The 27728-nt window shown below is 40.7% G+C and overlaps 2 long non-coding RNA genes across 2 annotated transcripts in view; one reads left to right on the forward strand and one right to left on the reverse strand.

Annotated features, from left to right (window-relative positions):
* Positions 1 to 1834: 1834 nt before the first annotated feature.
* The window catches only part of LOC144089790 (uncharacterized), a 189487-nt gene continuing 163593 nt past the window's right edge, over positions 1835 to 27728 (forward strand). Inside the window, exons 1-2 of the long non-coding RNA XR_013305182.1 lie at positions 1835 to 2274; positions 2454 to 2505. This is a non-coding gene — a long non-coding RNA (uncharacterized LOC144089790). The remainder of the gene's footprint in view (positions 2275 to 2453; positions 2506 to 27728) is intronic.
* On the reverse strand, positions 4012 to 7988 carry LOC144090078 (uncharacterized). The gene is made up of 2 exons (XR_013305275.1): positions 5279 to 7988; positions 4012 to 5195 (listed from the first exon to the last, which is right to left on the reverse strand). It is a non-coding gene; the product is annotated as an uncharacterized LOC144090078 (long non-coding RNA).

The following is a 27728-nucleotide window of genomic DNA, read 5'->3' on the forward strand; positions in this document are numbered from 1 at the left end:
AATAATTAAATTAATTGGTCCGTGCCATGCAACAATAAGCCACATTATTGTTATTATTATTGTACAATTATTAAGACATTTCACACAACTGTAAATATGTACCTAATGCCATGGTCAATAAGTAAACTGCCTTATTATTTTATAGCACCTATGTGATGGTCATAGCATCAACTGTACTAATAATATCCATTAGGTAAACATATTGCAGTATCTTGCTTTAAAACTATTTTGATGTGTCACTTTATAATAGGTTAATTGATTTTTTTTCTGATCATTTTAACTATTTGTGTAAGCAACATTGTATGCTTTGCTTTGTATTTTATAAAACATAAAACCTTCCAAGGTTTACTAACCAAATTCAATTTAATATATCTTTGTAGATTTATAAAGGAAAATGTAACCTTGACTTTAAAAGTCACTGCACTCTACACTAACAGTTTGAAATGCTATTTCCCCACTCTATCTCGTAAAAACAAGTGTCCTCCCTAATTCTTTACGTCATGCGTGTTAAAGTCCACATTGCTCTTGACCACTGTTGTTATAGAAGACCACTTGAAAGAGGTGTGTCTGGCCTCTACACACACACATTAGCGTGTCAGCTCATGTACAAATACAGAATTTTAACAGTGTAGCTCTGGGAAATGTGCAGTTTAACGTTGAACTGTTTCGAAATAGTAGCCAAATTGTGTGTGTATATTAACATGTCATTGAACAGTAGGCAATTGTGTTGCTTGAAAATGAGAATTTCAAGTGTATATGATACCAAACATGGTTTATTTCAAATTACATGACATATTACAAACATTGTTTACTTCAAATTAGATGACAGATTACACAATTTTATTTTACAGAATAAAAGTAGGCCTGGCTTTGTTGGGCTGCTATCAATGTTTCTTCATTTTTTTTAAATCACACACTCTGCAAATGATTGATTTCTTTCATTATTGAATATAGGCGAGACACCCGGGAGGTGATGTGCCGTGGCGAAATGCGAAAGTCATCGCCATTTAGCTAAAACCCAACACACGGAGCGCGACACAAATGAACGCGCTCTCCCTTGCCTCATCACTTTTCTCTCTAATTGGCTTTGAATGTGAAGGGAACTGATCAAAACTATATGCAGAGGCAGAAAGCTTTGTGGGATATTACCTATACATACTGTTTTTAACTTGGCGGCGTGTTGGGCAAGTGATTAGCGACCTCACAGATCTGGGGTCAAGGGTTAGGGGTTATGTTCACCCTGTTGGGTGGGTTTTCGTTGGGCACTCCGGTTTCCTCCCACATTCCAAAAACATACATAATAGGCTGGATGAACACTCTAAATTGTATGAGGGTGAGTGTGAATGGTTGCCTGCATGTTCTCCCTGGGCTTGTTTGGGTTTTCTCTGGGTACTACTGTTTCCTCCCACATCCCAAAAAGCATGCATGTATGTTGGTTGAACACCTTAAATTGCTCATAGGTATGAGTGAGCATTAATGGTCGTCCGTCTCCTTGTGCCCTGCGATTGGCCCCATGATGCTTGTGAGGATAAGCAGTACAGAAAATGAATGAATGCTTTTCAACTTGCAATATAATCATAAAAAGACCTTCATCTTGAAGACTAGGATGGTCAATGTATGAAACCAGCAAATTTTAATGCAAGCATGCTTTCATGTTAATTCATTTAATTTATTTTTATTTTATTTTTTATTTTTATTTATTTTTTCTATCCCTCTTAAACATGCCGAGAAGTATTTTAAAGTATGCGCTGATCCCAAATTGCAAAAAAAAATGAAGCGCTCCTCTATGTTAGTAAAGTGTGTAGCGTGGACGCGATATCCGGGTTGACCAGTGTAGTCGCAGGTGAATTGTCAATCAATCACTGATTAGTGTTATTCAGAGGCTAGAGAGGGATCGAACCGTTTTGTTATTTTATCTTAATAATATATCACGTTTGTCGCGTCGCGCTTAGCCGCGAGACGGTAGGCGATGTTCCCCCTTTTGCGCTCTTTCCATAGAAAATGAATTGAACGCGATCGACGTCGCTGCATGTGTTTTATCTATATTTCCGTTTTTTTTGGCGTCGTGGCAAACACGCGTTTGTCCCAGCACTAAATAATGGCGTGCTGTTAGTTTTTTTATGTTCCCAAAAGTTCCCGATCGCCGTGCAGAATGTGAAAAAATAAATCCTAAGAATGATGGACGTTTTGGTCACGGATCGACACATCGGTCATTTGTTTAGTTTGGACCGAGAAACGCATCTGAAATGGAAGTCATCAGTCCGGGAGAAACGGGTGAGTTAATTTATAGTCTTTTATCAAATGTCATACACTGCGATTATGCCATACGTTTTAATGTTTCATGAGTTTGTGTGATTGTTCGTGTTTATTTCAATATGTTTGATGTGTAGGTAGTAGTGTTTTTTTCTTGAGTTCTTAGGTCGCATGTTTATTTTATTTTCGCATTTGTTTAGTTTGGACCGAGAAACGCATCTGAAATGGAAGTCATCAGTCCGGGAGAAACGGGTGAGTTAATTTATAGTCTTTTATCAAATGTCATACACTGCGATTATGCCATACGTTTTAATGTTTCATGAGTTTGTGTGATTGTTCGTGTTTACTTCAATATGTTTGATATGTAGGTAGTAGTGTTTTTTTCTTGAGTTCTTAGGTCGCATGTTTATTTAATTAATCATACTAGTTCAGTTTGTCGGTGTTGACTGTTAATTAATAGGAAAATTATGACTCAAGATGTGTTTTGGATATATTGCTACATTGTCTTGGGCCTGATATAGTGGCAATTCAGTGTTTTATTGGTAAAAGTTCATTCATTCGACATCCTCGCTTTTTTAAAATATTTCATTTGCATTCAGCACAAGATTTATTTGACATGGAAATAAGGGATGTGTATTGCAGTTAGGGAATAACTTGAACAAAAGCAAGAACCACCGAGGCTGCTGCCAATACGTATGCAAAGAATATAATATATAATAATATTGGAGTAGATGGATAAAAAAATAAAATATGACATTCAGTGTTGCCCAGTCTGCTCTGGTCATCTAGCTTTGTTTACTGTAACAGGGGTATTCAGGTGAATATCATTGATCTATTAATGTATTGCATACTGGGAGCATAAATATGCATCTCAGCAAAGAGAGGCAAGAAGACTTAAAATAGTAGAGTTACCGCAATTAGATGGTCACAACTACAGATGGGAAAACAGGGGTAACAACATTTGACAAAGTAGCAAAAATGGATAGATGTGTCTATCAGAAAATGCTTTGGTAGAAGCTGAGCTTTTTTGACAGACCCGTCAGTTCTGTTTTTACTATTGTCAATATTTGCTACTTGACATTAAAATAAGCCACAAAAAGTGGGATGATTATACTCGTTTGATGTTAAATTGCCCAAAATCTACATGAAACGATTTAACATTTTGGCAAGGAAATTCAAACAATGTGTAAAGAAGGTGACATTAAAATGAGGCAAAATGTTGCAAAACATAAATGGAACAATTAGCTGTTGGCCATTAAATCATGAGTATTTTTGTGTTTAATGCCATTGTTTTTAAAGTGGAAATGTGATTCTGGAATGTCATGAGTTATTGGGAAAACCCTGTGGTTTACCTTAAAATGTGCACCGGCATATGGCGAAAGGTAAGTTCTAATGTGTATAAATTAGACATTCTTTTTAAATGGATGTGATACAGATAAAGGCAGAAATGTGGGCTGTCCTTGCTGGAAAATGACTGTCAATGTATGCTTTTGGTCAAAACATTATGTAATCTTCAGGTTCCTGTTTAATGTTAAAACATGGACTTTCTAGCCCTGACCCAAAGCATGTTGTTCTCCTTGTGCACCTAACTTCAGCCTCTGCAGTGGTCCAGATAGGACTCCTTTCACTCTCGTAAAATGAGTAGCACTGAGAGAGATGAGGTGGCCAGATTGGACTTGCTGAGAAAGGCATTGTTGGATCTAATCGATAAACATTCAATAACTTCGAATTAGAGGAAGCACACAGAGTCGGCCATGATGAGTTTTATCTAGCTTCAGCTGAAGGAGGGGGTCAGAGCAGCCAGCGGCAGGAGCGCGTCTATCCTCCAGCCTGACTAGTTTGAACTCCCTGAATCCCCCCAGCAGGTCGACTAGTTTTATTGACAAAGGTCATGTGACATAGGTACAAACAGAAGGCGGGACAGTGATCTAATCATGTTCTATACTATCACATGCAGATGATGCGCCCCCAACTCATAGGTGTCACGGACGGAAATTTCCGCTAGCCCATGCAAAATTCTATTCTAGTGACTACACTAAATAAACCTATTGACTAGTAAAAAGCATAAGAATACATTTCATACTCCACATTTCCCCCCTGTAGTTACTATGAAAGAATTTTCATTAGACATCAATTTATATCCCTCCCATCCAGGTTCTAGAATACAAATATCATCAACAGTTACTTTCAACAGGGTATGGAAAATAATAAAATCACTTGTCAAGGCAGAGGCGAAAAACTCGAGGTATTTAGCGTCATTCGAGAAAAATTCCTCTGCGTCCCTCTTAATGAGCGAACACAATTTTTTAAGTCAAGACAAGTACAATTACCCGGACGACTCGACAAACTGAGGCTCGTCACACTTTGAAAGCGCAATAATCTCCAGTATGGTTTGCCATGCGGTGATACTGTATGTCACTGTAAGCTACCAGCGTGTGCTGGATAGTGTTTCAAATCATAACTTTGATACAGGGGATTACACACATAGAAAAAATACAGAACAGAAACAAAATCGCAAATGAGGGAGTTGCAAATTTAAACAGCATTGACTGGTTTCGTCTGGGATGAAGGTGCAGCAGTGTTCTCCCATCATGGCACACACACCTCCATCCTCCGTCCCGCAACATCCCTAAGGGCTTTGACAGTTTGGTTAATGAGCACTCATGTAACAGTTCAATGTCTTTACACGAAGCATAACTTTATCCACCCCAAGTTGGGAAAATAGCAACTGTATGATTTTCTGGGGGGGCGGACCACAACTTATGGTCACCAGGAACATCACTACCCCAGATTGCATCATGTGGTTTGAATTGCACTGATTTTGCACTGATTTTGATCTCTTACTATTATGTTCACTCCCCTTAAAAGGAATGCATCTCATCTGCACCACTGCAGATTTAAGTGTGGCGTCTAGACCCAGTGAATTCAGGTTGTCAGGATACCTGTGGAAATGGGTATACGGCTACACACAACTTTCATTTGCAACAATCAGTTTCTTCTGGAACACCATGAAATTATACCACACATCTTCTCCATAGTATTTCTCCAGATTGTTCTTTCATCTTGCTGTTGAGGGATCGAAGACCCTCCAGGGCCTTGGTTAAACTCCCGTCAGCTGCTGTGTTGTTCGGGATGAACGTGCAATTTGGTCAGCGAGCTTATACTCATCTGGTATGCTGCGGGGAACCCCGATGTTGATGTAGGTTGGGTCCCCATCCAAGAGCGGACCGCTTGGCTCTGCCTTTCCAGTGATGAGGCAGGACGTTTCCTGCACTTGTTTTCCAACTCGAGTCTCTGTGGGCGGGGCGTTCAGATACGCCCAGGTTGTCACTGACAGTGCAGTCACTGACAGTCCAGTCACTGTGATGTGGGTGGCAACAGCTTTCACTGTGGCTTCTGTATAGAGGTGCAAAGTCTATGGGAGGTCAGGGTTAAGTGAGGGGTGCTCGTGGCAGGTGAGTAGACGTCAGATGAGTTTCTTCACGGACAAGGGTTTTGACACCGTCCGACTTAGTCCACTCAGAGTCACCTGTCTCGAACGACCTTGACCTGATGAATCGACTTTGACTTTTCAGTGATCTTTGCTGCTGTGGAGGTTGGTGAGTTGGGCCACGAATGGGTCTTCCCATCGTGGAGAGAACCAGGACTTCACTTTTATGACTCGGATCAGGATCCAGTCACCTGGCTACACCACCTCCTGCAAGATAGACAAATATCACGGCAGCTTATATGTTCTTTGGATAAGTTTCTCTCCTTCATCTTCCCATAAAGGAAGTTGGAATGGTCTTCCAATAACTATCTCAAAAAGTGTTAATCTCAAGCTAGTTCTACCAGTTGTTTTGCCATGTTTTGCTTTACAGATCAATAAAATAACAAATTAAACAGTTCCTACAAAAATTTTAAAATAGGTATTTATACCTGTTCACCATATCTCCCCCCTGTTGAGACATTTATATGGCTCAATTTTGGAATACATTTTTGGTAGGCACGGTAGGCCTTTAGCTTTGTACAGTTCGTCTGCTGACTGTTCTTGAGATCGGCTCAGTTTTGTTGTTGTGTATGCTGCTGTGTTCTGTCGTTGTCTTTAACACGTGCTTAACATTCATCATTATGTTTGTGAAAATTTAAATACCTTATCAGTCAAAATTAAACATGCTAGCTGATATTCTATTTTGAACACTGCTTCCTTGTTAAGATCAAAACCCATATTTGTTTTTTCCTCTTTCCTACAATTACACAAATTAACTAATCATACTAAGAATAGGAAAAATACAAAAAGCAAACCAGGCTGCTTTCTCCTCAGGAAAACAGCTTTCCCGTTCTCTGTAATAGTTTAGATTCACATCAATTAATATCCAAAAACAAAATGCACACATTTATAATTCTGAATAGAATTGAACCCACTAAAATGTAACCACCCCTTGTTTGTCAGGGTCAACATTTTTAGCATAACTGTGTCTTTTAGAGCAATTAAAGCCCATTACTTTTAAAATGCATACCAATCAAGTCCCAATTCAATTAACAATGTGTATCGCGTTGCATATGAACTCAGTTTTTTGAAATTCAAAATATCCCAAACTAGTAGTCTTTTTATCAAATGTAACATTCCATTGGAGTTTGTCAATCAGCTCCTATAAAACTTTCTTAATCAATATTTCTCAATAGTCAGGCATAAAATTAAAATCTAGTTACATTTCTATCCATTGTAGTTTCTCTTTTCTCTCTAATTGTTTACTTTAAAAATCTGTAAGAAGATCTAGTCTCAATTGTTTACTTTAACTATCTGTAAGAAGGTTTGGTCTCAATTGAAACGCTTTCACTTTTTTTATGGAGACAATAAAACCAATATAAAAAGTTCCTCATGGCTTACAGCATTGCTCCCCGAGCAATAATCTTTCCAATCAATATTTGAGTGCTTGCCATTTCGTCTGATTACGTCAAAAAGTTTATCTTACCTGTCTCCTCTAATTCGTTTCAACTGAGAGAACCTTCTTACAGAGCACAAAATGGATCCGCTATTTTCATGTCTGCTGGTTTGGTCAGGAACATTTGCACTCTCATCCTGGGTTGCTCATCATGTTTCCTGTTGAGAAATGCAATCTCCCTCTGCCAACCCCAAAATTAATGCGTTTCTTTAAAGTTTTTTCTTTTATGCAGACATATGATTAACCTCATCCTCCAATTCCAATCGTGTAGTTAATAATGGCGTTTGGTACATTCCACTAAATTGGATTTCCATATTTTTCCGGAACGAAATATGGAAACTTTTGTCAATTCAGTCAATTATTCTGTTAACACAATTTGGATGCCATTATCACAATAAATCAATAGTACTTTGGAATTTGGTATCAAGCACTGTCTTTTCAGTGCTCCTAAATTTTGCATAGCAGATTTGTTTCTCCACTTCAATTTTCACATTTGGAGTACTGCTGCTTTTTCCATTAAAAAATTTCCTTGGACGAAATATTTTTCCATAATTTGGCGTTGCCATCCGTGAAACGGCTTATTGGCAAATTCCGAAATCGATTCCAATTTGCTAAATCATTTTCCACCTTGATACCTAATTGATTATATCTTGATGGTCGGCCAATTAGAAACACAAAAAGACAAACAAACAATCATTCACGCTTACTCATTTTCAGAAATCAGTGGTCTGCAATTTTTCATTACTGGTGAAGAGCGCCATCCCACGTCTGGGCTTTTTGGCAGCTTACCTCCATTTTGCTGTCTTATCAGCCTAATCATTCTCATATTTCTAAAACCAATAGTTAAAGCTCTGGCTGAATTCCTATCCGCTCTAAGAAGGCGGTTTTATTTAAAATAAGAGCCATTTTCTGTGCTCACTGTTACCTCAATTAAAATTTAGGGAAAATAACCTTTCACTAGGCATTTCCTAATATAAATAAATATCAGTGTTTAATAAAGGACCCATAATTTGTCACTAATATATTACAACACTGTCATCTCTCTGTCTCTCTCTCCTTCCCCCCCCCTCCGTGGGGAGACAATCGGACTCAAGTGATTTAGGTTCAAACCTGCAGTGGCATTTGCATGCTGTGGTTCCTCTCTCTCTTTGTGCAGGGGGAGGGGGCCTTGGGCTGGGCTGGTGTGGGCTCTCTCCTGGGTCCAGGTGTGAAATGGGCAGTAAGAGCTATGGGCGAGCCCCCCCCCCCCTCTTTTTGTTTGCACCGGGTGTGCTTGGCTTGTCGGGTGAGGGGTGTCCGCTTCTGTGAAGGGGGCCTGGCCGTAAAGTGGGCTTCTTGCCTGGCTCCACATTATTCGGCCATTTTCGTCCTTTGTTCTGTCTTACATGTGCTCATTCCCCCTTCTCTCTCCCTTTGTAGCTCATCTTGCCAAAGGCCGTACCTCTTGAGCTCATGTTCAATGATCTTCATAGGGAGGGCCCCAATTTTGAAATGTGTGACTAGTACCTGAACTTGTGAAAAACATATCATTCTTGTTCTCCATGAAGATAGAAAGTTTCTTGAGGAAAGACAACCACCTAAAGCAGCTCCTCATCCTTTCTGTCCAAAATCTTCACAAGCATGTTAACCATGGTTTTGTTTCATTCTTCAATGATCAGGAAAATCTCTCAGCATGAATTTCACATCTTCTTACTTCACGTCCCTTTGTTTGAACGTTTTTTTTTTTTTAAACAATGGTCACATGTTACGCTATTAATACATTTAAGGCGATATTTTATGGCGATTCTTTAGGGACGTCCCATCTAATTTATTATCTCTTTAATACTTATCTTTTATTATCCTATTTATCCGTCTACGCCGTCTTTTTAACCGTTATTCTCTTCAATCCTCTCGATTCATGAGCGCATACCAAGCGCGTACCAAGCGCGACATAAAGCGCGTCACGGCCTACTTCCGGTTCTTAACAAACGCTTCTGGTTTATATAATAGTAGTACTATACTTTTTAATCTAGCGCTTTCTTACTCATCGGGTGCAGTATTTTTGGAAGCTTTATTTTTGACAATCTCCAGAAATCCTTTACCGAGGGACTATTTCACCCCCTAGGTTAAAGCCGCGTCACCAGCTTGCCTTACGAACGTCACTTATGGCCGAAGTGTACATCCGCCGCATACCTTGTGTATTACCTTCTTTTTTGACATACATACTCCCCAACGATATGCATTTATCCCCGATTTATGAGGCGTTTTTCTTCGACTTTCTCACGATTGGAAAAACGGGATTCCCACCAGACTTGTCCTAAATATTAATTTTAAACAGCCCCTTACCGTCCCTTGTGCCTCCTCCTTTTCGATGGGGGTTCCTTCTTCAAGCGGGCCACGATCAACCGAAATGCCCTCTCTTTTAAAGTAAGAGTAGCTGACGTCAGTATTCTCGGCTTTCAGTCCACCGTGGTCCGAAAATTCAGAAATGAATCTCCCGGGTTTCTAAGGCACCAGAAAATGTTGGATCTAATCGATAAACATTCAATAACTTCGAATTAGAGGAAGCACACAGAGTCGGCCATGATGAGTTTTATCTAGCTTCAGCTGAAGGAGGGGGTCAGAGCAGCCAGCGGCAGGAGCGCGTCTATCCTCCAGCCTGACTAGTTTGAACTCCCTGAATCCCCCCAGCAGGTCGACTAGTTTTATTGACAAAGGTCATGTGACATAGGTACAAACAGAAGGCGGGACAGTGATCTAATCATGTTCTATACTATCACATGCAGATGATGCGCCCCCAACTCATAGGTGTCACGGACGGAAATTTCCGCTAGCCCATGCAAAATTCTATTCTAGTGACTACACTAAATAAACCTATTGACTAGTAAAAAGCATAAGAATACATTTCATACTCCACAGGCATCACCGTAGTTGACAAGTGCGAGGCTAGTCGTAGCAACTCGAGTATGTTTCACAACCAAACATTTCACTTTGATTTACAACTCAATGATAACCATCACGTTAGTTCAGTACATTATTTATGCATTTGCATTGGCGCTGCTTTCCCTTGATTGATTGACATAAACAGTAACTTGCTTCTTCTGGTGTTAATTTATGCCCTTCCTCTTGTTTCAATCCCCCAATGCTGTTGGTCAGCTTCCTCTATTCCGAGGGGAATTGAGACCTGAAATGAGGTTATGAGAACTGCTCTACGGTCAAAAGTCTAACGGCTTTGGGCGGCTTTTGTGAGTGTGTATTTGTCCCCATGAGCTTCAACATCATCTTTACTCTACAGCTCATGGTCATGAGAAGAATAGCATCTTGCTTATTGTCTTTGGTCTTAGCATCACCTGCTTCAGTCTACTTAAATATTGATGGGCTAGCTTGGACGCCTTTGTATGCGTGCTAGCTTTACTGCTTTGTGATATGGACTGTGCTGACAAAGTTTCAAGACATCTCTTGGAATTTGAGTTTGATTTATTTAATAAAGGGACAATACATATTAATGAACATATACATGTAAATATGTAAAATTATAGCCTAGGCTAATTTCCATCTTTAGTTCCTTGTGCTGGTTGAAGATAAAATCAATAAGACAATACAGGGCAAAAGACTAGAAGTTGATTTTGTATTTTTTTTAGTTTCTGACCATGTGGTGGGTTAAAACCATGATTCCCAATCAGTATGCTTGGCATGTTAGTGTATCATGAGGGCACTGTATTGGTGTGGTACTAATTCGTGTGAATTATTTTGATTTCTTTTTTTAAAGCACGTCTTAATTTGTTTTATGACAAATTTTGACAGGCAGAACAAAGAAATGCTCTAAACGTGAGTCTTAAACATACCTGGCTTACCAGCATGAACATCTGTCAAGTCGTGCTAGTGCAAACGTTTGTGCCAATGCTACTTTTAGAGTTAGGTGAAGTAAAATAATCCAGAAGTGGAGATTTGTCATAGTGTTATGGTCTGATCAAATGCAGTTGCCTCACTAAAGTGGATAGAGTTGCACTGAAAACTGAGTGTCTGCAGTCCTCTGTAGAAGCAGAAGTAGCAGTTTGTTCACATACTACCTGAGTCATACAGTACCCTGCATTGTTTTTATGACGCTGTGACCGACCTACCACACTGCGCCTCATTCTTGCTCAATCAGGGTCTATTTCCATAGCATAGAGGGAACAGAGATATCACATCGTAGGCATTTTAGCCGAACTAAAAACAATATTGATTTGAAATTCTAGTTTTAGTTTCAAATGATAAATTATTGGTTTTCATTTGCCAGGTTTGCAGGAAGATTGGAGAGTCGTAAATGTAAGACATTGACCATTCAGTAAATCCTACGTAAACACAGCCCACGATGCAGGTCTGTCGGCCCTCTTCCCAGTCAAGGGGCCATGTTATGTTGCTTCTGCCTCCTGTTTGAATTTGTATGCCAGAATCTTGTATTATTCTGGATTTATGACCAACTGTACATAAATGTTGTTTTTCGTACAATTTCAATACTTCTGGATCTCTGAGTCTTAATCGTTTATTTTTTGAATACTCAGTGGCAAGATTGTATCATTTAATTGGTTTTGAAAAATCTGTGATAGGTGAGACTTTAAAAAATCCAATCTCCAAGCTTTTAAAATATCCAGAAACAATGTGATGTTTGAAGTCCTAAATGTGTGAAGTTCTAAACAAATGCATCTTCAGAATTGGATATAACAGAGAAAAGTCTTCTTAACAGCCCTGTCAAGTTTGAAGGACTGTTTTTAAACATCACCCAATACTGTGCAAGCGTACCTAGTGTTGTTTTTGGCGAGTTTACATTTCATCCACGTTTCAATTGAGTGATTCAATTCATTAACACTTCGCTTCGCCCTCCTATTTACGTCAGCAGAAATTCTAAGAACCAGCAAACAAACCGATTGAATTTGTGTCAGCAGACTTGTCCTTTTGCGACAAAGGGAACAGCCGCAGAGTCTATGTTTGACATGTCTCGCAGTGGCCTCACATGCAGATTTGTAGCAGCGAGCACGTTGAAGTGGCCGGGCGGATCATTGAGCGCATCACAACAACAAAGGTTCTCACGGCCATAATCTTCTTGCCTTCTTATCGCTCATCCCCTCCTCCTCCACCTCACCCATCCCATCGCCCCACAGCTCAGGATCAAACCGAGCTGCAGCAACATAGCTCTGCACTCCTCACTTAATATCCCCATTACTTTCCCTTTGTCTTGTCTTTCAGCTTATCTTTCCTGCGCGTCATCATTCTCTCTCTTTCACTCTCTCTCCGCTTGCTTTTGACACCTAATCTGCTCTTTTCCCCTTACATGGACTCCCTTCAGCTGTTTCGCTAACAAAAGCAGTCACTTTTGGAAAGAAGAGTCTTTAAGGAGTTCATAAAGATAGGGAGGAGGGTGGGAAACTGAGCAGTGCCATGCAATTAGATTCGACGTGAATAGAATCTGTCGACTTTGCCCATTGTTCCTCCATAGAGTCTAGTAGTAGTGTTCATTTTGGATCAGCACAGGCCTTTTGAGAATGGTAACCGTTGTTTAGCCCACTCTGGAGTACGTGGGCAGAATGACAAAGCTTTAGTGTGAGCAAGGTAAGCAGCCTGTGGGGTACACAAGTACAAAGATTTCAAAATATGTACACAAATAGAGTTTTGGGAATCCAGCATTGTTATTGTTTCAATTTACAGACACTAACCATGTTATATCGTAGGTATAATTGTTCCGTAGGCTCAAATAAATGACAATGGATACCCACAAAATAAGAGAAAATACAGTGTCGTACCCCTTGGTGTATGTAAAGTGCACTCGTTAGAGAGGGCCAATTAGGGTTAGGGTTCCCTTCACTAAAGTGTGCACAGGTTAACGACCATTTATTCTAATATCAGCAAAACGGAATCAACCTTTTGCTTCTATTAGCGTTATTAAAAAAAATGCCCTAGTGGGTACATATTTATGGCTGGTGTGTTTTCACACCCTATGAACGTGTGGCTTTTTTATTGGGACTTATTGGAGTAACAAGCTAATGGAATTAAGGTGGTGGGTTTCACTCGCCCGTGCCAAGATTGGGCATTAAAAGGATGAATAAATAGCACTCACTAAGTAGATGAAATGGCGACACAGAGGCAACGGTGCGTTGTTTACTCTGCCCGGGAGCTCGCAAAAGCAGACTTGGAATGGAATTAGCAGACAAACAAGTTAAAATGCTGAAGCGCAGAGGAAGTTTTCCCCGTGTGAGCGAGAGAAGTAGTAGTGCTGGAAGCGCACCTAACGACAGCCTCTCCATGGAGCGCGTGGATTTCTATATCTGCCAGCTAATTACTTACATGAAAAGCCCAATCAGAAAAACAAAATCCAAACATTAACCAAAAATAAACCGGCGTTTTGTTTGCGTCCTCCGTCAGCCGTGCCAGAAGCGAGTCGTCTCCATTACACATAATTCACATGATGTTTGTGTTGCTCGCTGGATTAGCTGGGAGGCGTTGCTGTTGGCGCGTGCTGTAAAAGGCTCTCATCTGTATTTTAATGGACTAAGAAGCAGTGGGAGGACATGGCGCCATGCCACAATTACACAGTGAAAGAGGGGCCTCCCTCCTATGCAGCAGGTAATCTGTTTGTGAGAGGCTTTTTAGCCGTATAAATGGAATTAGATGATGGTTTGATGACACATTAAAAAGGCAACAGTGAGCGCCGACGTGTTTACCTCCGAGCACCAGGATTCCATATTTGGTTGACCTGGATTGGGAATTCTATGGCATTTTTTTGCGCCGTGAGCGGGAAGAGGAAGTATTAGAAGAAACCCATCTGAAACTACACAAGAATGTCAATTAGTAGAGTGCAAACTTCTGCCAAGGTTGAATAGAGGTGAGAAGAAGTGAATGCCTTTGTTTGTTGACCCATTCATAGACCACTTCCTGGTTTTTAGAGGTTGACAGAAAATGGGATCAGTTTGAATGAAATGGGGACTAAATTGATGAGAGAATTCAAATGAATTACTGGTGCAAGGAGTTACAATGTATGATAAGAAAAAAATGAATTCAGAAATGTTGCATTTGTGATATTAGCAATTTGGTACTCGGACGTTTGGTCGCCGGACGTTTGGTCGCCCAGACGTTTGGTCACCCGGACGTTTGGTCGCCCGGACGTTTGGTCGCCCGGACGTTTGGTCGCTGGACGTTTGACAACATGACAGAGAGTTTTCTGTTGAAACCAGCTCTCAAAATTATATTCACATAGGCGACCAAACATCCGGCGCAATTACGTCCGGGCGACCGGTCACGAGCAATTTACATGTGTTTCTCGGAGAAAGATAAATAGATAATGCCATTGTTCTTTCTAGGGTAGAAAGAGGGGTAACAATTTAAATCCATCTGAATCGAGCAGGCATTGAATCGAGAAAAATAAAATGACATGTTATATTGACTTAAATTTGTCTATTGACAAAAAAGGGTTGTTATTTTGTGGTAGCCTTGCCGATCATCTTGGTCTCATGATGTTAAAATATGAATGTATTTTGTCAGTCATTTTAGAGAACAGCAAGTTGAGAGAGCTGAACTTTCTCTAGAACAGGTTGTAATGTTTCCTTCTAAAATTTTACCCAGAAGCAAAATTTTCTTAACACCCACCCACATGAATACACACACGCATTTTGTTTTGGTATAGAGAACACTTGCAGATGGCCGGGGCTGTGCTCAGAGGCTCTTTGGAGGCCTTGCACAGCGTGGCTGGAGGAAGCGAAGGCTTGCCTTCTATCAGCAGTGTTGACATTGGGATGGCATCTAATTATGTTTAGGCCTAGCACAGCATGCATGCTTAACCAGGCTGGTCTCCGCCTCAGGCTGCTGCAATGATCCCAAGGTGACTGCGTCGCTGCAGCCCACCAGTGATACTCTATGATCCTCAAGGGTTCTCTCCTATTGCAAAATGACCATGACCCCAACAATTTTGTTCTCACAGTAAATTAATTGTTTTTTTTGTAAAACAAAAATACCATATATACATGGATGGCAATATATACATACATGGCAAGAGTCATACATTGTAATATTTTGGGATAAAAGTCATATTAATATTACGAGATTAATGTTGCACTATTACGGTAATTGATTTTTTAAATTATAGTTATTATACATTGTGTTATTATAAATAATTATTATAAATAAACGTATAAATGAGAGTTCTACATTTTTTTTCAGTCAGTGGTGTGCCTTGATTTTTATTTTTTAAGCAAACCTAGTCCCTCACCTTAAAAAGCTTTGGAAACACTAAGATATGAGGTTTTATTTGACTTTAATGATAACCTGACTCTGCTTTGCCAAGGAAAACAAGATTTTAATTAAGACAAAAGCAAACACATTACAGAAATATGGGGAGAGTAAACCAAAAATAGTGGGAAAAAAGCAATAACAAATTGACTTTGACTAAAGGCAAAGAATTCCAAAAGTCTTCCACCATATATGTATGGATGTAGAATGGTGACTTTTGGAAAGTAATCATTTTTGAACTGAGTATTTTACTTAGAAGTTACGCCTTTTGTCATCTTAAGTGATGAGACAAAGTGTGACAGTGGGAGGCCGACAGAAGTTCTTGTTTGAGATCTGTTTCACACTTGGCTTCCTTCCCCACGGGGCTGCGCTTTGTGGCATCATAAACAGCATCCTTGTGTGGAATCCCCATTTAACACCCCCAACAACTACCAAGCCACCCCCTCTGATTCCATTTCCGCTTTATTGCCAGTTGGCCTTCATTCAGAAGCGATGGTCAAGCAAGAAAGAGGATATGAGCGGGAAAAAGAGGATGTGGTGCATCTGAGTCTGTGTTGACTAACACAACATGACACTTGGACTCGTGAATGAATGCATGCACAATCTATTCTAGAAGCGTCACGTTGTTGCTGTAAAGTATCTAAATTCAAGGGTCAACTTTCTGTGTTTTTCAATGGATTGTTTGAGATTTATAGCCCAAACAGGTTTTTTTCTTTTCTTGCTTTTTGCCTGTCTGTCTGACAGCAGGGTTGAACTATCGTTCCTGCACTTCATTATTCTGTTTACTTTTAATACTATTTATTATGTAATAGTTTTGCGTGCTGTATAGGGTTATTTATGTTGCGATATGTCTTTTAGATTTTGTCTATCCTACCCTGGCAAGTGAATTTCTCCCATGGGAATTACTTTTCTATTCAATTCTATTCCAATTTCTAATACTGTTCAACTTAATTAATGCATATTAAGACTCTTGATCAGTGCAATCCTATTGTTTAATCATTTCTATCTATATAATTTGACAGACAATGATGCTAAACCGCCTAAATTCTGTATGCAGATAGATAAGCAGGGAAACTCATTAAGGAAAAGTGATTTTTGGGCCTTGGGGTGCGATTGTAATGCCCCACAATTTCGCTGTGTGCAATTCCTATTCGTTTGCTAAAAACAAAGAACTTTTAAGGGATGATGCATCTGTTTGCATGACCACAGTGGTTGGCATCTTTTGAAGTTTGAGGCTGATCCAAAGATAAACCTTTGGAGCCCTGAAGGTGGTACATGTAGGACCCCGATAAAAATGGATGATTCTTTTGGCGCAGATGTGGACTAAAGTTCAAATCAAGGAATTGAGGATTTTTCTCAAGATAGCAGAATTAGGCAAATTAATAATGCAGTAATGACACAAAATTTGACTATTTAATGCAAAACTGCATAGTTGTTGATTTCCATCCAAAATATGTATTTTGTGGAACCAAGCCTTGAAACCTTTCTGACACACTTTGTATTTCTTGTAATAATAATCGGACATAGGCTTTGTCATCATTGACTCAACAAAAAGCCTAATTGTCATCATACCCAGAAACTGCGTATGACGAAATTGGTAGTGATTCTCCATAAGGTGCATATTCCCGGCAAAAGACCCAAATAAGTGATAATTTCGGACTCGTAATTTGGCATTCTGCATTGTGATAAACTGGCGACCATTCCAAGGTGCAAGCCCCGGCTCACAACAATGAGGAAACGCAGTGTGGAAAATGGACATTGAGATGAATGTATATTCCTCTGTCGATTAATTTGACACATTTACAATAGGATAGGTTTAGTAGAGTTCTGCACTCCACTGAGGGCCTTTGTCGTTGTGAGGGTATGTGAGCGGACCTGGCCTGCAGCGCTCAGAAGGAGGAGGAAGAGGAAGAAGGAGACAAGAGTTTGGCAATGGCGAGGAGGGGGTCCGGCCATGTTCAATGGCGGCTTCTTTGAGTGGAGAAGAGGGAAAGACGTCGGAAGAAAGAGGGCAGGAGAAGAAAGGCCAGCCACCCAAGCTTCATTACCATGTCAATCTGCAGAAAGAGAGCTGGAGTGGGAGAAGCGGGCCAGCCAGGGCCCAGCAGTGGGGCCGGATCCATATGGTGCTGCCGGCTCGGGAATGAATAGTGAATGGATGGTGGAGCGGCTGGGCTGCTGGAATCTGCCTCCAAGCCTTTGTGAGCAGGATGACCAAAGACAAGAGAGAGCTCTGCAGATGGCCCAGGCTATAAATAGGTAGCTAGTCTATCTCAGTGCTGTCACTCTTTTTTTCAACCACACCCCAAAAAAAAAATCTGACACATCTAGCCTCGTGATGCCAAGCCCATGGGCTCTCCTTCCTAATCAAACGCCCTCCTAACATCACTGCTTTCGCTCATTTTTGTAACACGCCTCAAACCTTTAAATGAGGGGCCTGCGCAGGAATGTGTGTGCGCACACACCAGGGAGTTGCTAAGTTCCTCCAACACGAAAGCCCAAGAAGCCTGCGCAGACTGAGCAGTTGTGTTTACAGTCCAAACTTGTCGCAGATGGACTTTAAAGTGAGTGATAAATCCGTGTCCAGATTGAGGGTCCTTTTGTCATTAAACTAAGCTTTAGCGCTGCTCTCCATCTGGCTGTATATGCGCTTGTGTGAGTGTGTGTGGGTGTGTGCGTATGGGGATGCGTGCTTGTGTGCGCGTGTACACTGGACATGATCCGCCAGCAGAAAGACGACGTCAAGACCTCCTTTTTTTAAGTATAGCTAGTAAGCTAGCCTTCTGCTCCTTTTTCTCACCCTACCTTAAATGTGTCTTCTCTCAGGTATCACAATGGAAATTATTGAGGTTGGTTCGTATCAGAGTCAATATGACAATCATCATATATTAATAGTAGGGATGCAACAAACTGAAAATTGTTGGCCAAAACCAATTTAAAAAAAATATTTATAACATTTGTATAAAGAAAACCACTTTGTTGAAAAAATATTTTTTATAATTACAAAAAATATTATTTGATAATATTTGTGATTGACTGGCAACCAGTTTAGTGTGTACCCTGCCTTCTGCCCGTAGTTAACTGGGATAAGCTCCAGCCCACCCACAACACTCAAGAAAATAAGCGGTGAAGATGGATGAATTTATGTGGTACTGACATTTCAACAATGCACAACTTAAAATAAGATGAAACACAAAATTAAATCTTTATCTTGACCCACTACAGAGTAAAAATCGTCAAAATGCTAATAACTTCAACTTTGTACTTCATTTTTTAAATGTATTACAAATGTATTTCATTGCAATTTCTATTCAAGCTTGAAATATGTTGATGAAAGAGCAATGTTACTTTGCTTTTTCTACATAATCGTGATCTTTTTAATCACATTTCAGTTTTGTCTCTGTATTAATAGAACACATAAATTCAATAATTATAATAATAATAACAATAATAATAACAATAATAATAATAAGAGCAATAATAATAACAATAATAATAACAATAATAGCAACAATAATTGCACTAATAATTGCAATAATAGCAATAATAATAGCAAAAATAATAATAACAATGACTGCTGTTACATCAACTTTTTAAAATGCTCATCCAATTTTTCACATTGTCACATTTAAAATATTTAAAATCAAATAAGATTTAGTATGCCTTGGTCATGTATTGGCAATGGTATTTATTTCCTTTTAATATGGTCCGACTTGATTTTTTGTACTACCATGCAGTGTTGCTGTAAACACGTTAGTGTAGATGTGTGTGACCAGCCCAGACTTTGAGGTGCCTTGCATGAGCTCACAGTAGAGATATTTTTTAGTGATCCAGACCTGTGGTGTGTGTGCATGTGGTTAAGTAGTCTGTCAGTTGCTAACAGAGGACAGAATGGCCTAGATGACGAAAGCCTGGACCACACAGGGAAGAGATCCATCAATCAGGCATTGATAGCTTTGGTGTACTTGCTTGTTTCATTACTGTCTTCCCATCATCTTCATTTTTCATTTTACCACAACGTTTTGGATTCTGTAAATACTTTACGGGAACAGTTTGGGAAAAGCCTTTTCTTTGAGCCTACATATTTCTTTAAGGCATGCATGGCTTTTTGAAGAATACATTTTGAAATGCTCAACAATGTTTGTCATGGTTGTGGCTTTGATTTTGGGAGTTACCGTTTATCTTTTTTTTCAAGTGGTTGAAGTATGAACTTATTGCTAGGTATTGTATTTCTACTTACTAATGAATATCTTCCCTTGCTGTACTCATGTAAAGGCACTTTACTTTCACATGATACAGTATGAACTTGTTGGCTGCCATTAACAGTAATAGACCAACCATATTTGCTTTAAAAATGTACTGTTTTTACGTTGACCGAAATGTAACATTGACATATTAAAACACTGAAACTAGGATACACATGAACACCCTTTCGATCGCCATGCTCTGCTTTAAAGTGTTTAATACATTATGGCAATGGCTGCCATAAATGGCGATTGAAGTCCACAAATCCATCTGGACAGGATTGTGAGGTAAAAAAAAAAATGTCTATAATGTTACAGAAAAACATCAATATAATAAACTATATGACTAACATAACTATAAACATATAACCTTGTTTATTAATAGAGGCAATTATGTCATAAGGCTATGACTATTCGAAACAAATCTTTCAAGAGCCTTGAAACAAAACTTTTCTCTTCACCTTAAACTATTGTAGTGCTCTGTGACTTATTGTTTTCAAACGCTTTTCCCTGCACATCATCTGTTGGAACTCCTGCAGATGCTCCCTATATATTTCAAATGAAGATGAACTGCAATGAGTTATCGAGCCGAGCACTGCGATAAGCTGCTGTGAGAACATAAGAAAATATACTGTTTATCAGCTTTTGTTTGTTGCTTCACTGTGGCAATCCATCACTGAGCCGTTGTGTGTGTGTGTGTCACGCCTTTCCCACTGCTTGTTAGGTGTTCTTTTGTTTGTTAGTTGTTGTTTTTTAACTCAATTGTGCAGTCCTGTTCTTGGAGTGTGGTGCTATCATCATGAACATTGAGTCCAATCCATCAACAGCATGCAATCGCTAGGTCACAAATCATCACACCTTGTAATTATCAAAAATGGCACAAAAAATCTTGTCAGTTGCACAGAATGGAACAAATAAAGCAATAATAATAATATTGGGGACTAAACATAGTAGATTCAGTGTATAGCCTTGAAAGGATCCTCTATAAGACATAAGAAAATAACAAAATTAATATTTATATTAATATTTTTCAGACTATATGCTATCATGAACATAGAGCACATTGAAAACCGTTGAGACTCAGTATCACCTGTTTGACTTGTTCTGACTCACTCTCCTTTCTGGTTGGTTCCCAAATGATGACCGATCTTACAATGTTCTCACACACTCATCCCTTCCAGCAGTGTCTTATGATGCTGATTATGATGGAGTATTTTTACAACCTACTTCTATTATTATCTGCACTATTGTGGACTTTCACACAGCATAATCTGGTTTACGGCCTTTCCCACCGCTGACATAAGTGCTCTGAGAAGGCAGAAGGAAAGAAAAAAAAGAAGACAGACAGCGAGACAGAAGTTGTTTTTGCCTCTTCCCCTTTTTCCTCCCGCATTTCCGCATATGCTCCTATATCACCCGTCTGCCAGTGCGCCCGTGCGTCATTACAGTAAATCAGAGGGCTCTTCGGCTTTCTCCCAGCGTCATCCTGGCCTTGAGACGGCTGAAGCAGATGTTGAAACCCGGGACAAAATGGATTTCCCCCTGCTGAAAGCATCTTTTCTTGCTCTTCTTAATGGAGGCTCCTTGAAATGCTAATGCTCCCACATAAGTGCAGTGGTGGTCCGGCATAGTGATGGTGGGAAAAAGAAGACCGTTTGTAATTGGGGATATACAGTATTTGAATATATACAGTATACACTTGCACAGTGACACATCAAACAAAGCCCCATCTTAACAAAGATGTTGTTTGTCATCTATTCTTACAGTGACTGAGTAAGCACGTCCGCCTCACAGTTCTGAGAGTTCAATCCCTGATGGTGTCCTTCTTGTGGGGAGTTTTCATGTTCTGCCTCGTGTGCGGTCTTTTGGTCGCCGGTCTTTTGGTCGCCAGTCTTTTGGTCGCCGGTCTTTTGGTCGCCCCAAGATTTACTCATCTTTTTGCACCAAGTAAGACAGGATAGGTTCCATCTAATTCACAACCTGGAAGGATGGATTAATGGAAAATTGTTTGGAAATCTCACCATAATTTTAAGAATTTCAGAATGTAATGTGCTTGATCTATGACATTCCGTCACTGGTGAACGTCTGTACCACTTGCATTCAACCTTTCAAATCAGCAAGAGCTACATCGGGTACAGTCTACAAGAACCTTTTAGCTCTCTTGCTCTTGTCTGTAACACACACATGCATAGATTTATCGCTCTGGACACTCTTGTTCCTGTCAGCAGCTGGCCAACTGAGTCTTGTTTGAGCTTGTGTACAAGCAACTCAATGTGTGTGTGTGTGAGAGGGTCCCAGTAAAGCCGGCCGGCCTGCTGCTGGGCTCGGCTCTGCAGTGTCGGCCAGGCCATGTGGCCACTTTAAAGCTCCTTTCTGAGAGGCCTGTGTGCTTGTTAAGGAGCTCCTCTACACTGACAGTTGGCTGTGGGAATCCCTCTGCCAGCTGTAGCCTGCACGCAGCCCTCCCTCCTCGCTTGCTTACTCCCCTCATCCCTCATCACTTCCCTTTCACCCGTTTTTTTTTATTTTTTTTAATGTTTTTTACCAGCTACCTACTAACACTTTTTTCTTCCTCACTCTCTCTCTCTTCGGCTTCCACAATCTGCATAATCTATGTAGTAAAACATCATTGCGGACCTTCTGTCTGGCCTGGCACTGGTCCGGCTGCACATGTTTTCTGCTGTATACCTGCTCACATGGCTGGAAATGCACTTTGGCAAGTGTGGCGGAGCAACGTGTGGCAATGATGGCTGCTCAGATTGGAGAAAAAGGAGCTTGACGGTTGTGTTTTACAAGAAGAGGCTGCAGGTCCTCCCTTCCGACTCTCTCGCATGCACTTTTTCACACTCGCATGGTTATTTCATTCCACACAATTGCACCGTGAGGTTCCACGGTCGTCCGACTTTGACTGACCTTTTGTGGAGAGCAGAGAGCAGGTGCACCTGTGTCCTGTTGCCTGGCTCATATACTCCCAAGGTGCTGTGGGGCACATCTGCTCAAGAGCGCTCACTTTTGCACACAATGAGGACATTTGCTTGTATTGTCATCCCTTCTATTTGTAGCTAGCGCAGGGCTCGGCCTTGCAGCTTCCTAGAAGAATCGTTAACACTGTGCTGAATATCTGTTACACTCGACTAGAGAGATCTTCTTTTACTATGTCCCAGGCAACTAGTTTTTGCCTGACCACTTTTCATTTTGCACTAAAACTGTAAGTTGTGATTTTATTTCTTTAAGGACCTGGTTTGGGGGGTGCGGTGCTTTAGATTTTTTCCTTCCCAATGCATGGGCGTCTACATACCCAGCTGTGCGGGTTTGCTGCTCTACACATCATCTTGGATTTGCTTTATGGGATTTTCTCCTCCAGCCATACTCTTTATGCCCTAAAACCGCACCTTCAGCACCCCCCTAACATCCGCCCCTGGGTAAATACCCGCGTTACATCTTGAGTCTTTTGACATCATCTTGTGGATACTAACCTTGAAATGAACTGATCCGTTTGAAACTTGGCAGCTATGTAGCATGGGCAAGAATTTATTGGTCTTCAGCGCATATCTTTTTGTTTTTGTTTTAATGAAATGCCCCTTTATTGTTGGTTGAGGCCTTCAGCCTGTAGTGTGCTGGATGACACTTATTTTCAAAACTTCTATAACCATTTTTTATATGCATGATTTTCACTAGGATCACATGTAAGCTGATCCCCGTAGAATGAGCGAAAGAGAGGATACACCCTGGACTGGTCGCCAGCTAATCAGCAAATCCAAATAGACAACACGACACGCTAAAATTCCTAACAAAGGATGTTTTGGTAGCTTCAATATAACCCCTTAAGCATATTTTTTTATTATGTGCGGAGGACGTAAAAAGTGATGTCAAAAATAAGCTGACTCACACTCAGGCGCTCACATATAAATTGACTTTGATAAGTTTGTTTCATGGATTACTTCCTGTAAGATGAGTTAAAACTAAATTTTTAATACTATTGCATGCACCTTTTTAAAGTACAGAATGCGTAAAATACAAACATATACATATGTGGTGCATGTGTCATTTTTAATTGACTTTTTCCTCTGTATCCAAACAAAATAGGACACTCTTCTGCTGCCCTCTCTCCCCTTCCTTTTTCCCCCCTCTTTCTCTCCTGAGACGACCATGCAAGCTGGCGTCCTTTCACTCCACAGATGTCTCTGTTCCTATAGGGCTCTCGCTGTGAGGAGATGTGTTGGCAATCCTGTGAAGCACACCTACAACACACACACACACACACACCTAAACACACTTCACAGACGCCCGTTTGCACAGACACCCAAATTCAGGGTGTGATGCTGCTGTAAGGACTCTTTCCGTTCAGTGTGTTCAAAATGCGGGAGAAGACAGATCAGAACATGTGTTGGTGTGTGTGGGGGTGTGTGTGTACTCAACACACTCTCTGACAACCTAGTGTATTTTAGATCCGTTACAACACTAAAGTTGGGTGTGACAAGGTTGTTGCCACATACCTGAGGCTGGCATGATTAGCACCTGTCATGTGTGGGTGATTTACACAATCTCAATTTAACTCTTTAGCTACATATTGCAATTTGTCGCCCTCTGGGTGGGTAGTCCAGTTTCATTGTGAGCACAGTGGTGGATTCACTTGGAAGTTTCTTGGTCATTTGGGGATTGTTCGTTTCTCCTTGGTCTGTGTTACGAGACACAAATGAGTTTGAGGTATATTTCAAATACGGAGCAGCTCAACTGAAAAAAGAGAGAAATTATTGTGTCATGCCCAAATGTGGGCAAGTAGAGCCATTTCTTTGATAAATAGTTAAACACAAAATTAGAGCACACACAAGGACAGCTAGCTCACTTCCTTATACCCACCACACACAGACTCATTGTCTACAGCTCTGTGGAATGCACATATTCAACACAATACAACAGTGTGTACAGTAGTAACACATTTAGTAGGTCAAGGCTCCACTTTTTTTCCACGTGTGCTCTTCATCAATAGCAAAGGTTAACTTGCAACATTAATGATGATGCGAGTAACAGAAAATCAATCAATTTTTCTTCAAAAGTGTGTCAAAACTTTGCAGTTTTGTTTAACTCCATGCATGAATGTTCACGATGCCTGTTTAGGCAGGCATGTTGGTGTTCTCTGATGTGTTTCTCTTGCTGTCTGAAAGGTTGTTGGTGTGTGTGGTTGTGTGTCCACAGCATGGCGGTCCATCTGTCTCCAGGAGAACAGCTTCCTGCTCGCTCTCTCTCTGTCTCTCTTATCTCTGCCACTGCAGTAACACACAACCTGGTCTGACATCCGCTGACACACACATATATACATACATAAAAACACACAAAAGTCTACCTTCTGTCTGTCTATCTGTCTGTCTGTTTGTCCACACTGATTTGTGTCTGTGTGTCCGTCTGCACACATCTCCCCACAAAGCTGGTCAAAGCCAGTCATCTGCCTTCCTTCTGTCTCTCTGTCTGCCCGTCTATTTGTCTTGCATCCAAATGGTCACAAATGATGGTGTGTGCTCTGAGTGTGTTGTGGGGTCTGGTTCCACACGTGCCATTTGGAAAATCACAACTAAATAGAAAGCTCAGCCGTATGGACCCAAATTGGTTGTGACAAATTAGCTGCTGCAATAAAACCATGCCATGCTGAGTCAAAGGTTTCCTGAGACCTGTCCAATTTTAAATTTCAAAAGTTAAGACAAAAGTTTGGAATGAAATATCCACAATTTGTCTGGAAGTGTGTCTGACTGGCTGAATGTCCTCTAGTTAAATGCAGTTGCTTTAGGAACAACAGTAATTATGATCTAAAACCTGTGCATGATATTGTACCTCATAGAAACATGCAAAAATAACGTGGGTAAGACGGAAGCAAGCTAAAATGGTCTATAGCAGAGGTGTTCAACTCATTTTTGTCATGGGCAACGTCATAGTTATTTATTTCACAGGGCCCTGCACCATAGGCTGACACAATTGATGCATTCATGAATTAACAGAATTGCATCATTTATAGATTCATACACTAACAATTGGCGAAAAAAAACTACACCCTAGACTGGTGGCCAGTAGGGCACACAGAGACACATCTATTCAGATCCACAAACACATCACCACTGAGTGGGAATTAAACCCACACTGCTCGCAATGAAGTTAAAGAACCACTGCATATTGGGTGGCAGCTATATTATATGAAAACAAAATCTGAATCTCCATTTGGATTTTAGCATAAAACATGAAGTCGACACACATGATTTACTTTTGCAGGTCGCATCTTGCGCCAGAGCCTCCTAGTTTCACACCTGTGGTCTGTCGTATAGTAGTAGTCTGTGAAAATGATAAAATTCAAGGAAAATTCTTTACGTGGTTGAGCTAATCGATTGTACCCACTGGTCCGTTACCTCACCGATCTTTGTTTGCCGCTGGGCGGCCACGCCTAGTGGATGTGTGTGCGAGCAGAGCATTTGTATGTGTGGGCGTGTGTCCGAGGGGGACATTGATTGGAGCTATTTCTGCTTTGCCACCTGACAGATGCAGCCTGTTCGCAGCAGAAACGTCAATGCCCACACCTGCTCGGCTGCTCCGTGTGAGCCGTCACGTGTTTGTTTGTCGGTGGCAGCAACTCCAATATTTAATACGATGAGAATTTGAAAATGTTGTCTTTACAAAGATAATAAGGCTAACATTTTGTTGATAATGTTAAAAGCATTGCATCTTTCCGTGCATTTCCAGTAGTACCAAGTGAGTTGGCTGTGTGTGTGGATGAGTAGCGTAGTCATGATACACTGCTTTAAAATTCACTGGCAAGATTAGGTAAACCTACACAACTTTACAACAACAAATGTATTGGACTTGTCCTGAACCAGTTGGGGTCACAGCCATACTATTGCAAGGCACATACAATAGACCAGCATCTTTTACACTCATAGTCACACCTTTGGAGCAATCCTAGAAATGTTCTATATATGTTGTTACTGGAGGAAGGCTGGGAAAATAGGGTGAGCCCTCAGAAATGGGAAGTAAATGTGCCTAGTTCAATGGGTTGAACCTGTGAAATGAAAAACAAAAAAAGGGAAATAGCAGAAACAAGAAAGAGATTCATTTACATTGCCGTACTGTTCTGACAAATAAGGTTGTTTGACCCCAGACTAAAATAAATGATACCAAAAAGTGTTGAATTGTGTTTGACGTGTACAGGTAGGATTACAGGCCTTAATAAGTTATAAATTATAGTAATGACCATCTGTTCGCCTATAGGGAGCTCCTATCCAGCTCCAATTTGGCACGGCCAGCCGCGCCTCCACAGACACTCCTTTGAGCGTCGGGCGTTTAGAATGTAGCCACCTTGTGCTTGGGCATTTGCTAAATTCAGACCTGACTCTCTGACAGCAGATGCTCAGCGTTAAACTTCAACATGAGGATAAGTGGAGCTTTTAACCCCCCTCCTTCCCACTAGCAGCATGGCGTACAAGGAGCAACTGTCAAATGGTACTTCCTCCTCTCCGGACGATTAATAGCAGCTTTTGAGGACTGGTGGCTTTGGCACAGGGATGGAAAATCTAAACACAAACTTAAGATTGTCTGGCATAAATATGATTTTAAACCGCAATTAAAATAGTGAATACAACAACTGGGGTTGTGATTTTGTACTGGTGGACGGCTTTGTCCATGGTAACGCTGGCCTCTCCATCTGTGAATGTGTGTGTATGCCGTGGTCTTAGCCCTGTGGCAGGTGTCTCATCCCTGTGCAGTGTTTGCAGTCTGGCCCCTCTAAGCACTGGAGCCTGTCTCAGGCAGATTACACACACAGACACACACAGACACACAAGCAGATGGGTGCAGACCTCCTCACCCAACAAACACACAAAGCAAGGCCAGGCCAGATGAATGCGCTGGATGTGTATGGTAACTCGTATGAGCATATATTCAATTTCCTTCTCAACCATCTTTAAGGTCTACGCGTGTGCTGGTCCGGCGACAATGCAATTTCCATAGCACCGCACAACTGTCTGATACCAGTAACAGTACTTGGCCACACCAATGGGCAAATGGTTGAACATGTTATATGGTAACTGTG

Source organism: Stigmatopora argus, chromosome 15 (assembly GCF_051989625.1).
Source record: "Stigmatopora argus isolate UIUO_Sarg chromosome 15, RoL_Sarg_1.0, whole genome shotgun sequence".
Classification (NCBI taxonomy): Eukaryota; Metazoa; Chordata; class Actinopteri; order Syngnathiformes; family Syngnathidae; genus Stigmatopora; species Stigmatopora argus.